This window comes from Myotis myotis, unplaced genomic scaffold (assembly GCF_014108235.1).
Source record: "Myotis myotis isolate mMyoMyo1 unplaced genomic scaffold, mMyoMyo1.p scaffold_m19_p_10, whole genome shotgun sequence".
NCBI classification, from domain to species: Eukaryota; Metazoa; Chordata; class Mammalia; order Chiroptera; family Vespertilionidae; genus Myotis; species Myotis myotis.
This window is the reverse complement of record NW_023416314.1, coordinates 77,792,144-77,804,274: the sequence shown is the minus strand read 5'-3', so window position 1 is coordinate 77,804,274 and position 12,131 is coordinate 77,792,144. Positions and strand designations below refer to the sequence as shown.

Sequence of the window (12,131 nt, the reverse complement as noted above, 5' to 3'; positions counted from 1 at the left end):
AGGCAACTAAGACGCTATTTGGAAAAATATGCTGAAAGCCAAGCAAACTCAAGAGGCAGAGAAGATAATGAAAAGAAGGACAGGGCAGAGAGATTACAAAGAAGAAGAAACTCCTTTGCAGATATGCGATTGTTTGGAGGCTTCTAAAAGCTAAAGGCCATAGTCCAGGCAAGACCATTATCAAAATCTCTTAAAATCCTATATAATAAAAGCCTAAAATGCAAATTGTCCCCTTGGGCAGTTGTTCAACCGGGAGTTCGACCGCTCACTATGACGTGCGCTGACCACCAAGGGGTGGTGTGGAACATGGCGGGCGAGCATCAGCGAGCAACCCACTGCAACCTCTCGCCGGCTATCTGGGGGCGGGGTTGACGGGGACAGAGGTGCAGTGAGGATGCAGGTGTCCCCGAGCTTGCTCTCACTCCCCCTGCTACCCTCCCCTGGGACTCTAGGGCTCACGTGCACTGGGGAAGCCCCCCCAAGCTCAGGTGCAGGGTGCCACAAGGAGCCCGCCCCACACCCGCACAGTCTCTTTCGGGTGGGACCACAGGGGCTGGTCAGGCTCTCAGTGGGTTCATACAAGAGCTGGTCTACAAGGCCAGCTGGGAGAGAGCATGCTGCTCGCCCAGCTTCTGTGCAGCACTCCTGGGCAGCCCAGAGGCCCATGCTGCACCCTGGCCCGTGGTGTCCAGCCATGTCACTGCACCTCCACGTAGGGACTTGGTTGCTATGACTCAGGCAGAGAGGGGCATGCAGGCCCAGGTGCTGCCCAGGGCCCAGAGGTCAGCTGGGACCTGCCCTTCCAGGTCAGACAGTCTCGCTTTGACCGCTGGCTAGGCCTAGGGACCACACCCGTGCATGAATTTCGTGCACCGGGCCTCTATTAAATATTACCTTTGTGATCAGAAAAGGTAAGCATGCTATTTTCTATCTGAAAAAATATACACACATAGCTTACAAATGGAAAATGTGGAGCTCTTATTAAAAAGCACATCATTTAAGGGACATTATCTTTTCTAAAACAATCTGAAACAATAGGCAATTATAGCTAAACTGCAATAGGCCACACTAATGAAACAGGAATAGCAAGCGTAGGCAATTCAATAAATATTCATAGTACTTAAGTGCCAGGCATAGGGTAGGAGTATAATTTTTTAAAATTGTATCCAATAATGGTAAATTGATACAACCAGGGACTAGGCACATGACCAATTAGAATTGCTTGGCACATGGGTCTAATAATGCACATTCTCTGGTGACAAATATGTACAAAATGTACAGGTGCTTTGACAAAGAGGAGAAATGTTATTAAGCTTTCAGTTTGCTACTTAAAAAAATTTTGTCACCCCCTCCCCGCCCTGTCATTTTGACCATTTTAAAGTGCATAATTCAGAGGTTTTTAGTATTTACAAAATGCTGTGCAAATATCACCACTATCTAATTCCAGGAAATTTTCAAACACCCCTACTAAAAAACTCAGTACCCTTAATAGTCATTCTCCATTTCTTCCCTTCCCGCCCCGGCCCCTGGCAACCACCAATCTACTTTCTGTCTCTATGAATTTACCTATTCTGGACATTTCATATAACGTTCATAACAACTGAACCAAACCAGCCAGGGCAATATTGCTTGTTTTTGAACATCACAGACACGGAGTCGATACTGTAGACCAGCATTGCACTAATTTACCCCAGAAGGCCTTTGTGACTCTGATGGAACCAACGAGGTGTGCCCCTTTTAAAGACTTGTGGTTGGCACATCTGTACCAAGCTCGTTTTCCCAGGGTTTGGGTCCACTCTAACATTCACTATGAAGATAGGGCTGCTTTTGAGAGCAGGAATAGCACACAGGCAATTACTAATACATATCTTAAGGAATTTAAAAATGACATCCTATTTCAGACCCTGGTCCCCCTTCCCTCTTATCTCCGGTTACAGATTCTTATTTTCACATAATTCTTTTTCCGAACATTTTGCCCTTTTGATTTACGAAATTCCCCATAACCCTCACATTTGTTGAATTCCTGAGGAGACTATGTGAATACCCCATTGTTATCCTGCTGCTGCCAAGTTGATCTTGGTAGGTTTTAATTTCAGGCTGGTCTGATTCTTGTTTTTCTGTTTAAAAAACAAAAAAACAAAACTTTTAAATATTTTTTCTGTTGTCCGTATACCAAAAAGGCTCCTTATTTTAATTTTATTTATTTTTCCTTTTTTTCTTATTGTGGTAGAATACACATTACATCAAATTTACAATCTTAACCATTTCTAACTGTAAAGTTCAGTGGTATTAAATACATTCACATTGTTGTCCAACCATCACCACCATCATCCATCCCCGTCTGTAACTCTTTCATCTTATAAAACTGAAACTCTGTCTCCATTTATCAATAACTCTCATTCTTCCCTCCCCCCCCCCCCCAATCCCTGGCAACTATCATTATACTATGTCTTCTGCTCATTGGTCATTCATATATCCTCTGAAGAAATGTCCACTCAAGTTCTTTGCCAATTTTTTAATCTTTTCCTTTGTTGTTCATGTTGTTGAGTTTTAGGAGTTCTCTGTATATTTTGGATATTAATCCCTTACCAGATATATGATTTGCAAATATTTTTTTCCCATTCTGTGGGTTGCCATTTTACTCTATGAATAATATCTTTTAATGCACATTTTAAAAATTTATTAAATTCAATTTGTCTTTTTGTTGTTGTTACCTGTGCTTTTGGTGTCATATCCAAGAAATCATTGCCAAGTTTGGTGTCGTGAAGCTTTTGTCCTAGGTTTTCTTCTAAGAGTTTTATTGTTTTAGGTCTTACATTTAGGTCCTTGATCCATTATGAGTTAATTTTTATAGATGGTGTTAGGTGCGAGTCCAACTTCATTCTTTGGCATGTGAATATCCAGTTTTCCCAGCACTATTTTTTTTAAGACTGTCCTTTCCCCATTGGTCTTAGCATCCTTTTCAAAAATCATTTGACCATATATGCGAGAGTTGGTCTATGTCTGTCTTTTGCCAATACCACATTGTTTTGATGATTGCAGGTTTTTTTATAAATATACTTGCCGGGGTCCAACCCCAGCAGGTCCAGGGGTCCCCAAAGGTGTGGACGGAGTCGGCGAAGAAGGAATGACACAGAGACAGCGTTCAGTTGATCAGCAGCCTAGCCAGGATCTCTAGCCAAGTTCTGGTCAGGATCTCCAGCGAAGTTCTGGTTAGGATCTCCAGCCAGATTCTGTGTCCATGTTCTCTTGCTAGGTTCTCCAGCCAGGTTCTGTAGCCATGTTCCCTCGCTAGGTTCTCCAGCCAGGTTATGTCCAGGTTCTCCAGCCAGGTTCAGTCACCAGGTTCTAGTCAGATTCTCTTGCCATGTTCTATCCAGGTTCTGTAGCCAGGTTCTGTCTCTAGGTTCTTCAGCCAGGTTCTCTCGCTAGGTTCTGTCTCTAGGTTCTGTGGCCAGTTTCTGTCCAGGACCTTTTGCCATGTTCTCTCCAGCGAAGTTCTTCTGTCTCTAGGTTCTGTGTAGGCTCTGTGTCTAGGTTCTGTGTCCTGTTGTCTTGTTACATCTGTATTTATACCAGTTGATTCCAATCCTATCAATCTCTATTCCAAAGGTTAGGGCGTTTATCTCCATTCCAGGGAGTAAAGATTATGTAGCTTAAGCATGATTGTTCATAGTTAAAGTGATTAATTACCTGCCTGGCACTTAGTTAAGGGGTTTTATTCCCTCCCTAACTTCAGGGGAAAATCCCTACCTGGGGAAACAACCTTTCTCAGAGAGGTGACCTTGGTTAAAACACATAGTGCCAAAAAGGTGAGCAAACATATTAAGAACAGTATGCCATATATGCCAGGTCCCTTGAAACAGCAAGGATGGACCGGCTCCTGGCATGTACTAGTGGCCTGGTGCACAGATTCATGCACATTGAAAGGTAATTAATTAGAAGAAATATTTTAATATCACTGTTCGCCCTTTCTCTATAATAGAAGTGTCAATCAAATTCACAATAGACAATGACAGATCGAAATACACGCGTGCTATTGGTGTCAGTGAGAGCTTTATATGTATCGTGCATGTACGAGTCAACGTTTTTTTTTTTAATTTTTTTAAAAAAACATATTCTATTGATTCTTTAGAGAGGAAGGGAGAGAAATAGAGAGTTAGAAACATCGATGAGAGAGAAACATCGATCAGCTGCCTCCTGCACATCTCCCACTGGGGATGTGCTCACAACCAAGGTACATGCCCTTGATCAGAATTAAACCTGGGACCCCCTCAGTCCGCAGGCCGACGCTCCATCCACTGAGCCAAACTGGCCAGGGCAACGTTTATTTTTAAGTTGCCAGTGCACATCATATGTACCAGCCGGTTGGACAGGTGGTCGGATGGACGTATAGTCAGTCACTTAGCCTTTTACATATAGAAAGATTTTTATTGATTTCAAGAGAAAGGGAGAGGGAGAAAGAGAAACATCAATGAGGAGAAAGAATCACCAATTGGTTGCCTCCTATATGCCCCCAACTAGAGATCAAGCCTGCAACCGGGGCACATGCCCCACCCCACCGGGAATCCAACCGTATTCTCCTGGTTTAAAGGTCAATGCTCAACCACTGAGCCACGCCAGCAGGGCATGACTGCAGTATTGTAGTAGGTTTTGAAATCAGAAGGTGTGAGTCTCCAGTTTTGTTCTTTTTCAAAATTGTCTTGGGGCTGGCTGGAGGTGGGCAAAGGAGGGGAAATGAGGGTGTATAATTATGCACAGTTGTCTCATAGCCTTTTTATTTCTATAGAATCAGTAATGTTCCCACTTTTCTGATTTAAGTAATTTGAATCTTCTCTTTCTCTTAGTCCATTTAGCTAAAGGTTTGCCAATTTTGTTGATCTTTTCAAAGAACCAACTTCTGGTTTTATTGATTTTTATTTTGTTTTTTCTATTCTCTATTTCATTTATTACAGCATCCAGGAAAGAGCTGTATCCACAGATACACAGTAAATGCTTGAGAAAGGAACAATTTCTTGGAATACTGCACAGTCATAACTTTTGCCCTTCTGAAACCAGTCAGTTGAAAACTCAGAATTAGATCATGGGGAGTTTATTCTGCCAAATATTGAAATTGCCTCTTAAGAATATCAGAAGTAAAAAGGGATAAAAAGATGGCTCAGGTCAGCAAAAACACAAATGGCTGTTTTGCAACCAATTGGAATGGGATAGTCAAAATCCAGAAAGGCTGAGGCAAACCTTCACGGCCTACAGAAATGGCCTCGGGCCACACAGCAGGGAGGAGAGGCACAGTGCAGGTGACAATAAATGGCTCCAGTTATAGAAGCTGCAAATGTCCATTAAGAGATGAACTTAAATGGGAAAGAGAGAGCTTCAGATCGGTCTTTTCAGCCCTATGACAGTGACCCTGAGACATCACACTAATATCCTGTGGAAGAACCTGAGGCCAGGAATCGGATTGCCTCTTACTGGTGGAGCTGGGTGAGTCACTGAACCCATTAGAACCTCTGCTCCATCATCCATAAACACCAAACCCATGACCTTAACCATTGACAGTAAGAACTGTCGGCTAAAATGATAAAACTATAAAGTGCTATCCACATATGAAGAAAAAGGGGTTCGGTAGTAAAAGTGCCAAGACCAGTGAAAGTCACCTCACATGGTGATTTGATCATAAATTCCTCACTGGGCAGGTATAGTGGGTCGTCATACTCCAGGCCTGTAACTTCTTTAGTAAAAGGTTTATCTTTGCCTTAAGCAAGCCCGGCCCATTGTTCTTGTGCATCTAGGTTAACACACTTTTGAAATGCCAGAGTAATTCTTTTTCAGATCCCTTGAAGGTATAACCACCCACAAGGGAGCACATAATCTTGTTAACTATCCTACAATCCAGTTTCCATCTTGCTTTCTCCCATTTCCATGTAATCTTCCTTAGCTCCTTCCTAACTTTCAAATGCATAAAAGAAGCTACAAAACTTATTCTCTGGGGCACTTGAGATCTCGCTCCCTGGCATATGTCATGAGCTTGGCTCAAATCTATATATATAAAAGGCTAAGTGTCCGTCCATCTGACCAGTAGCTATGATGTGCACTGACCACCGGGGGCAGAGGCTCAATGCAGGAGCTGCCATGATGCGCACTGACCATTTAAAAATAAACGGCACCACGGACCTGGTGCAGACAAACTAACACTCAGCTTCCCCCAAGTGGGACACAGGCCCCACCACCACCCTGGAGCAATACCCCACCAAATCACAGCCAACGCTGCCAAGACCCCATGGCACAAAATGCAGCCCACAGCCCAGCCCAGCGGGGAAACGGTGGCTGTGGGTGCTGGGTAACGACATCACATAGCAAAGCCTGGCTTCCTCTCCCTAGCCAATAGCCCCCTTGGAGTTTCTTTGGCCCAGGAACATGACTTGCTTTATAGCCAGGTGCAAAGATTTTAGTTTAATCGAATGTTTGTGAAGCATTTTCCTGGGCCTCATCTCATTTGATCCTCATAGAAGTCCTGGAGTAAGTAGATAGGAGACCTAGTAGAATACTATTTTCTTTTCATTATCATGACGCAAATAGCAATATTAAAATATTTCTTTTAATTAATTTCCTTTCAATGTGCACAAATCCATGCACCAGGACACTAGTAAACTCATCAAAATTCTCTACTGGTCTGTACGCTTCTTACATTGACATGGTAAAGTTTGAATTCACCTTTGGAGCCAAAACTTTCTTTTTCTGTATTGTAATTCCATTCTGCTATCCCCAAGTATTCAGTAAAATTTTATGAAATATCAGGTAATATTTTTTAAAGCTGTATTTTGAACCCTAGCCGGGTAGCTCAGTTGATTACAGTATCATCCTGATATACCAAGGTTGTGGGTACAATCCCCGGTCAGGGCACATACAAAAGAATTAACCAATGAGTGCATAAATAAATGGAACATGTTTCTCTCTCTCTCTCTCTAAAATAAAAAATTTAAAAGCTGTGTTTTGAGAAGTTATGAGACAGGTCTCTTTGTATGTTTCAGGCAAAATGGTCTGAGAGAGAGGCTAGAGCCCTGAGACAGGGAGAACTAGGCGACATGCAGGAAAAAGTGGATGGACAGTTGGATATAAACAACCCAGGTAGAGTTCGTTCATCTAGAAAATTTTTTTTTTGAGCCTATACTATGTTCCAGCCTTGGTAGAACATATCATAAGCCTTCCATAGTTCTAGAAATACTTGAGAAGAACTTGGTAAAAGACAGACTTCCTGCAGCTCAATTATAAAAGAAGCTTGAGAGTTGGACTCGGGCAGCACCTTCACCACCGCGTCCAGCCTGCTGGGTCTCCAACCCTCTCGCTTTCCTCATTGCCCCGGAGAGAACTCTCCAGAACTCTCCGATGTCCTCGGTGTGGCCACAGGAAACAACCTGTACTCCTATGATGAACCTGCACAGTGGTGAATCACTTTCCCCCTGTTGTCCATATCTGAGTGAATCTTCCCAGAGTCTGAGAGATAATGATGATGCTTGAAAAGGGTTCTAAAGTCAAAGATCTTGAGGTTAATAATGGCAGGAAAATCATCACTTTTTCAAATAATTCTCCTTGGAGATGGTGGAGTTGGGAAGAGTTCTCTAATGAACAGATAGGTGACTAATAAGTTTGATACCCAGCTCTTCCATACAATAGGTGTGAAATTTTTAGGTAAAGATTTGGAGGTAGATGGACAGTTTGTTACCATGCAGATTTGGGACACAGCCGGTCAAGAGAGATTCAGAAGCCTGAGGACGCCCTTTTACAGAGGTTCTGACTGTTGCCTGCTCACTTTTAGTGTCGATGATTCTCAAAGTTTCCAGAACTTGAGTAACTGGAAGAAAGAATTCATATATTATGCAGATGTAAAAAGAGCCCGAAAGCTTTCCTTTTGTCATTTTGGGTAACAAGATTGACATAAGTGAACAGCAGGTGTCTGCAGAAGAAACCCCAGCCTGGTGCAGGGACAACGGCAACTACCCTAACTCTGACAAATGTGCAATAGATGCCACGAACATCACAGCAGCATTTGAGGAAGCAGTTCAGAGAGTGCTTGCTCCTGGGGATAGGTGAGGTCACTTGATTCAGACACCGTCAAGTCTGCACTGAAAGCCCAAGCCCAGCTCCTCTGCTGTTGATTGCTAGAGAGGTTGCCCGAGCTGCCTGAACAGCTCACACTTACGACAAAACACAGGGAGAGACAAGAATTAGCGTTTGCAGCAATAGATGTTCTACTCATAAAATTAAACTAACCATATTGCTGCTTCATAAGTGGGAGGGAGAAGGGACACATTCACTCACAGAAGAATCTATTTACTCAATAATGGCACCTTACATTTATAAATTGTTAACGGGTATCTAATATTTAATTTAAATATGTAAGTTACAGAGATAATGAGATGACCAAGACTTTAATTATGATTAAAACAAAACACTTGAGTATTCTAGAAATTATTGTTCTTTTCCTGGGAAAATGCAGGACTACTTTTTATATATGTGTATTTTAATGTAATTAGTATTCTATTCCTGTTTCAGGGGGAAATTTTCCTAAAGCAAAAATGTTGGATATTAAAGATTAAAATCAAGGAGAACCAAGATGGCGGCATAATTGCTAACGCCGGAGTTTGCTGCCTTGAACAACTACTTCAAAAGTGAAACTAAAAAACGGAACAGACATCACCCAGAACCACAGGAACGCTGGCTGAGTGGAAGTCCTACAACTAGGAGGAAAGAGAAACGTATACGGACACTCAGAGGAGGCGCAGTGCTGAAGTCAAATTCTGAGGTGCGGAGTGCGCGGAGCGGGCTGGCGACGGAGGGCGCGGTTGGCGTTTTCAATCAGGAGGGAGTCGCAGACTCTGAGCTCCAGATACAGGCGAGTCTTTAGGGACCGAGACTCAAACGGGAGAAGCGGGACTGTCTGGCTTCAGTCAGAGCGAGTGCAGCTTTTTCTCCGAGCTTTGCAGCGGGTGCTGGGACTCAGAGAGGCAGAGCCCCTGGGGACAGGACTGAGAGCCGCCATAACTGCTCTCTCCGGCCCACCCTGTTGATCCTGTGCGACCCGCCCCGCTCAAGCCCTGCACAGAGGCATTTGCTGGATAGCCTCAGGCAAATGCCAGATTAGCACCTCCCTAGAGGACAGAAGTTCTCTCACTGCAGACACAGCTGATTCTCATAGCCACTTGGCCTGGAGGTCAAACCCTCCCTGGTATTAGCTACAACAATCAAGGTTTAACTATAAGACTGCGCACAAAGACCACTAGGGGGTGCACAAAGGAAGCATAACAAAATGCGGAGACAAAGAAACAGGACAAAATTGTCAATGGAAGATATAGAGTTCAGAACCACACTTTTAAGGTCTCTCAAGAACTGTTTAGAAGCCGCCGATAAACTTAATGAGATCTACAAGAAAACTAATGAGACCCTCGATGTTATGTTGGGGAACCAACTAGAAATTAAGCATACACGGACTGAAATAACGAATATTATACAGACTCCCGACAGCAGACCAGAGGAGCGCAAGAATCAAGTCAAAGATTTGAAAAGCGAGGAAGCAAAAAACACCCAACCGGAGGGGCGGAATGAAAAAAGAATCCAAAAATGCGAGGATAGTGTAAGGAGCCTCTGGGACAGCTTCAAGCGTACCAACATCAGAATTATAGGGGTGCCAGAAGATGAGAGAGAGCAAGATATTGAAAACCTATTTGAAGAAATAATGACAGAAAACTTCCCCCACCTGGTGAAAGAAATGGACTTACAGGTCCAAGAAGCGCGGAGAACCCCAAACAAAAGGAATCCAAAGAGGACCACACCAAGACACATCATAATTAAAATGCCAAGAGCAAAAGACAAAGAGAGAATCTTAAAAACAGCAAGAGAAAGAAACTCAGTTACCTACAAGGGAATGCCCATACGACTGTCAGCTGATTTCTCAACAGAAACTTTGCAGGCCAGAAGGGAGTGGCAAGAAATATTCAAAGTGATGAATACCAAGAACCTACAACCAAGATTACTTTATCCAGCAAAGCTATCATTCAGAATTGAAGGTCAGATAAAGAGCTTCACAGATAAGGAAAAGCTAAAGGAGTTCATCACCACCAAACCAGGATTATATGAAATGCTGAAAGGTATCCTTTAAGAAGAGGAAGAGGAAGAAAAAGGTAAAGATACAAATTATGAACAACAAATATGCATCTATCAACAAGTGAATCTAAGAATCAAGTGAATAAATAATCTGATGAACAGAATGAACTGGTGATTATAATAGAATCAGGGACATAGAAAGGGAATGGACTGACTATTCTTGGGGGGGAAAGGGGTGTGGGAGGTGCGGGAAGAGACTGGACAAAAATCGTGCACCTATGGATGAGGACAGTGGGTGGGGAGTGAGGGCAGAGGGTGGGGCAGGAACTGGGAGGAGGGGAGTTATGGGGGGGAAAAAAAGAGGAACAAATGTAATAATCTGAACAATAAAGATTTAATTTAAAAAAAAAAGATTAAAATCAAATGCAAAAGAAAGAAAAAACCTGAGTAATTGTTTTTTAGGAACTAACTTGACATGTTATTTCTGAAGATGTGAGAGATCGGAGCTATCTAAGACTCAGAGGTCAAATGCAGTTGAAGGTTTCACATGGCATCTAGTTTCATCCCACTGCCTTCTGGCATCCATGTTCCCAAGGACAAATGAGCTTTTAATCTCATCAAAGATCCCTTGTATGTAATGTGTTGCTTATCTCTTGCTGCTTTCAAGATTATGATAGGGCTAGGTGTAGCTCTCTTTCAGTTTATTCCACTTGGAGTTCACTGAGCTTCTTGGGTGCATAAATTATTGTTTTTCGTCAAATTTGGGATTTGTTTTGGGCATAGTTTTTCAAATATTTATTTGTTCTGCTCCTTTCTCTCTATCTTCTCCTTCTAAGACTCCCGTTATGTATCTGTTGATAGACTTGATTGTGTTCTACAGGATCTGAGGTTCTGTTCATTTTCTTTTATTCTTTTTTCTTTCTGTTCTACAGACCGGATAATCTCAACTGACCTATCAACAAGTTTGCTGATTCTTTCTTCTGCCAGTTCAACTCTGATATTGAGCCCCTCTAGTGACTTTTTCATTCCAGTTACTGTACTTTACAACTCCAGAATTTCTTGATTCCTTTTTTTTAAATTTCTATCACTTATTAATCATCTCTATTTGATAAGGCACTGTTCTCATACTTTCCTTTAGTTCTTTAGACACCTTCTAAAATAGTTGATTTAAAGTTTTGTCTATAAAGTCCCATGTCTGAGGATAGTTTCTACTGATTGCTTCTTTTCCTATGCATGTACAATTCTTGTCTCATACTTGTTTTTTGGGGTGTTTTTTTTTAAGATGTGTCTATTCCTTTAACTATTTATTTATTTATTTTATTGCTTTCAGAGAGGAAGGGAGAGGAAGAGAAAGATAGAAACATCAATGATGACAGAGAATCACTGATTGACTGCCTCCTGCACTGCATGCCCCACACTGAGGATGGAGCCCACACCAGGGCATGTGCCCTTGACTGGAATCAAACCCAGGACCCTTCAGTCCTCTGGCCGACGCTTTACCCACTGAGCCAAACCAGCTAGGGCTCATACTATTTTTTGTTAAAAACAAGATTCAACCATTTCTCTTGACTAAATGTTCCTGATTGGATTGTTGCTATAAGCCTTTTGTTAATTCCCAGAATTCTAAAACAGTTGGTTTTTGACAATTTTTGCCACTTTTCTCATTTCTTTTATGGAGGAACATCTTTTAAGAAATCCTATTCCACCACTTCCCAGGAATCTGTATCTCATATGTCATTTAGAAAGAGGCTATCATCCCCTCAAAATAAGTTTTTGAAGAAAAGGGGTAAAAGAGAAAAACCCTGCACCTGATCTTAAGCCCCAAATAGTGTTATGAATTGCACCCTTCTTTATTTTTAAAAAAATATGATTCTTTAAAATTAAAAGGACACAGAAAATAACTTTTTTCATGCATAACTTTATCATTTCAGCAGCCGGGGGGGGGGGGGGGAGGGGGAATGGTGTAACATTCCAAAAAAACCTCAATGAGATGTTATATATTCTGTTTTATAATGTATCTTTCTCATGTAGGA

At 42.2% G+C, this 12,131-nt stretch overlaps 1 protein-coding gene and 1 pseudogene across 2 annotated transcripts in view; one reads left to right on the top strand and one right to left on the bottom strand.

Moving 5' to 3' along the window:
- The window catches only part of PC (pyruvate carboxylase), a 69,362-nt gene that overhangs the window by 45,625 nt on the left and 11,606 nt on the right, over nt 1-12,131 (bottom strand). The window lies entirely within an intron of this gene.
- Nucleotides 7,551-8,160, top strand: LOC118665511 (annotated as a pseudogene).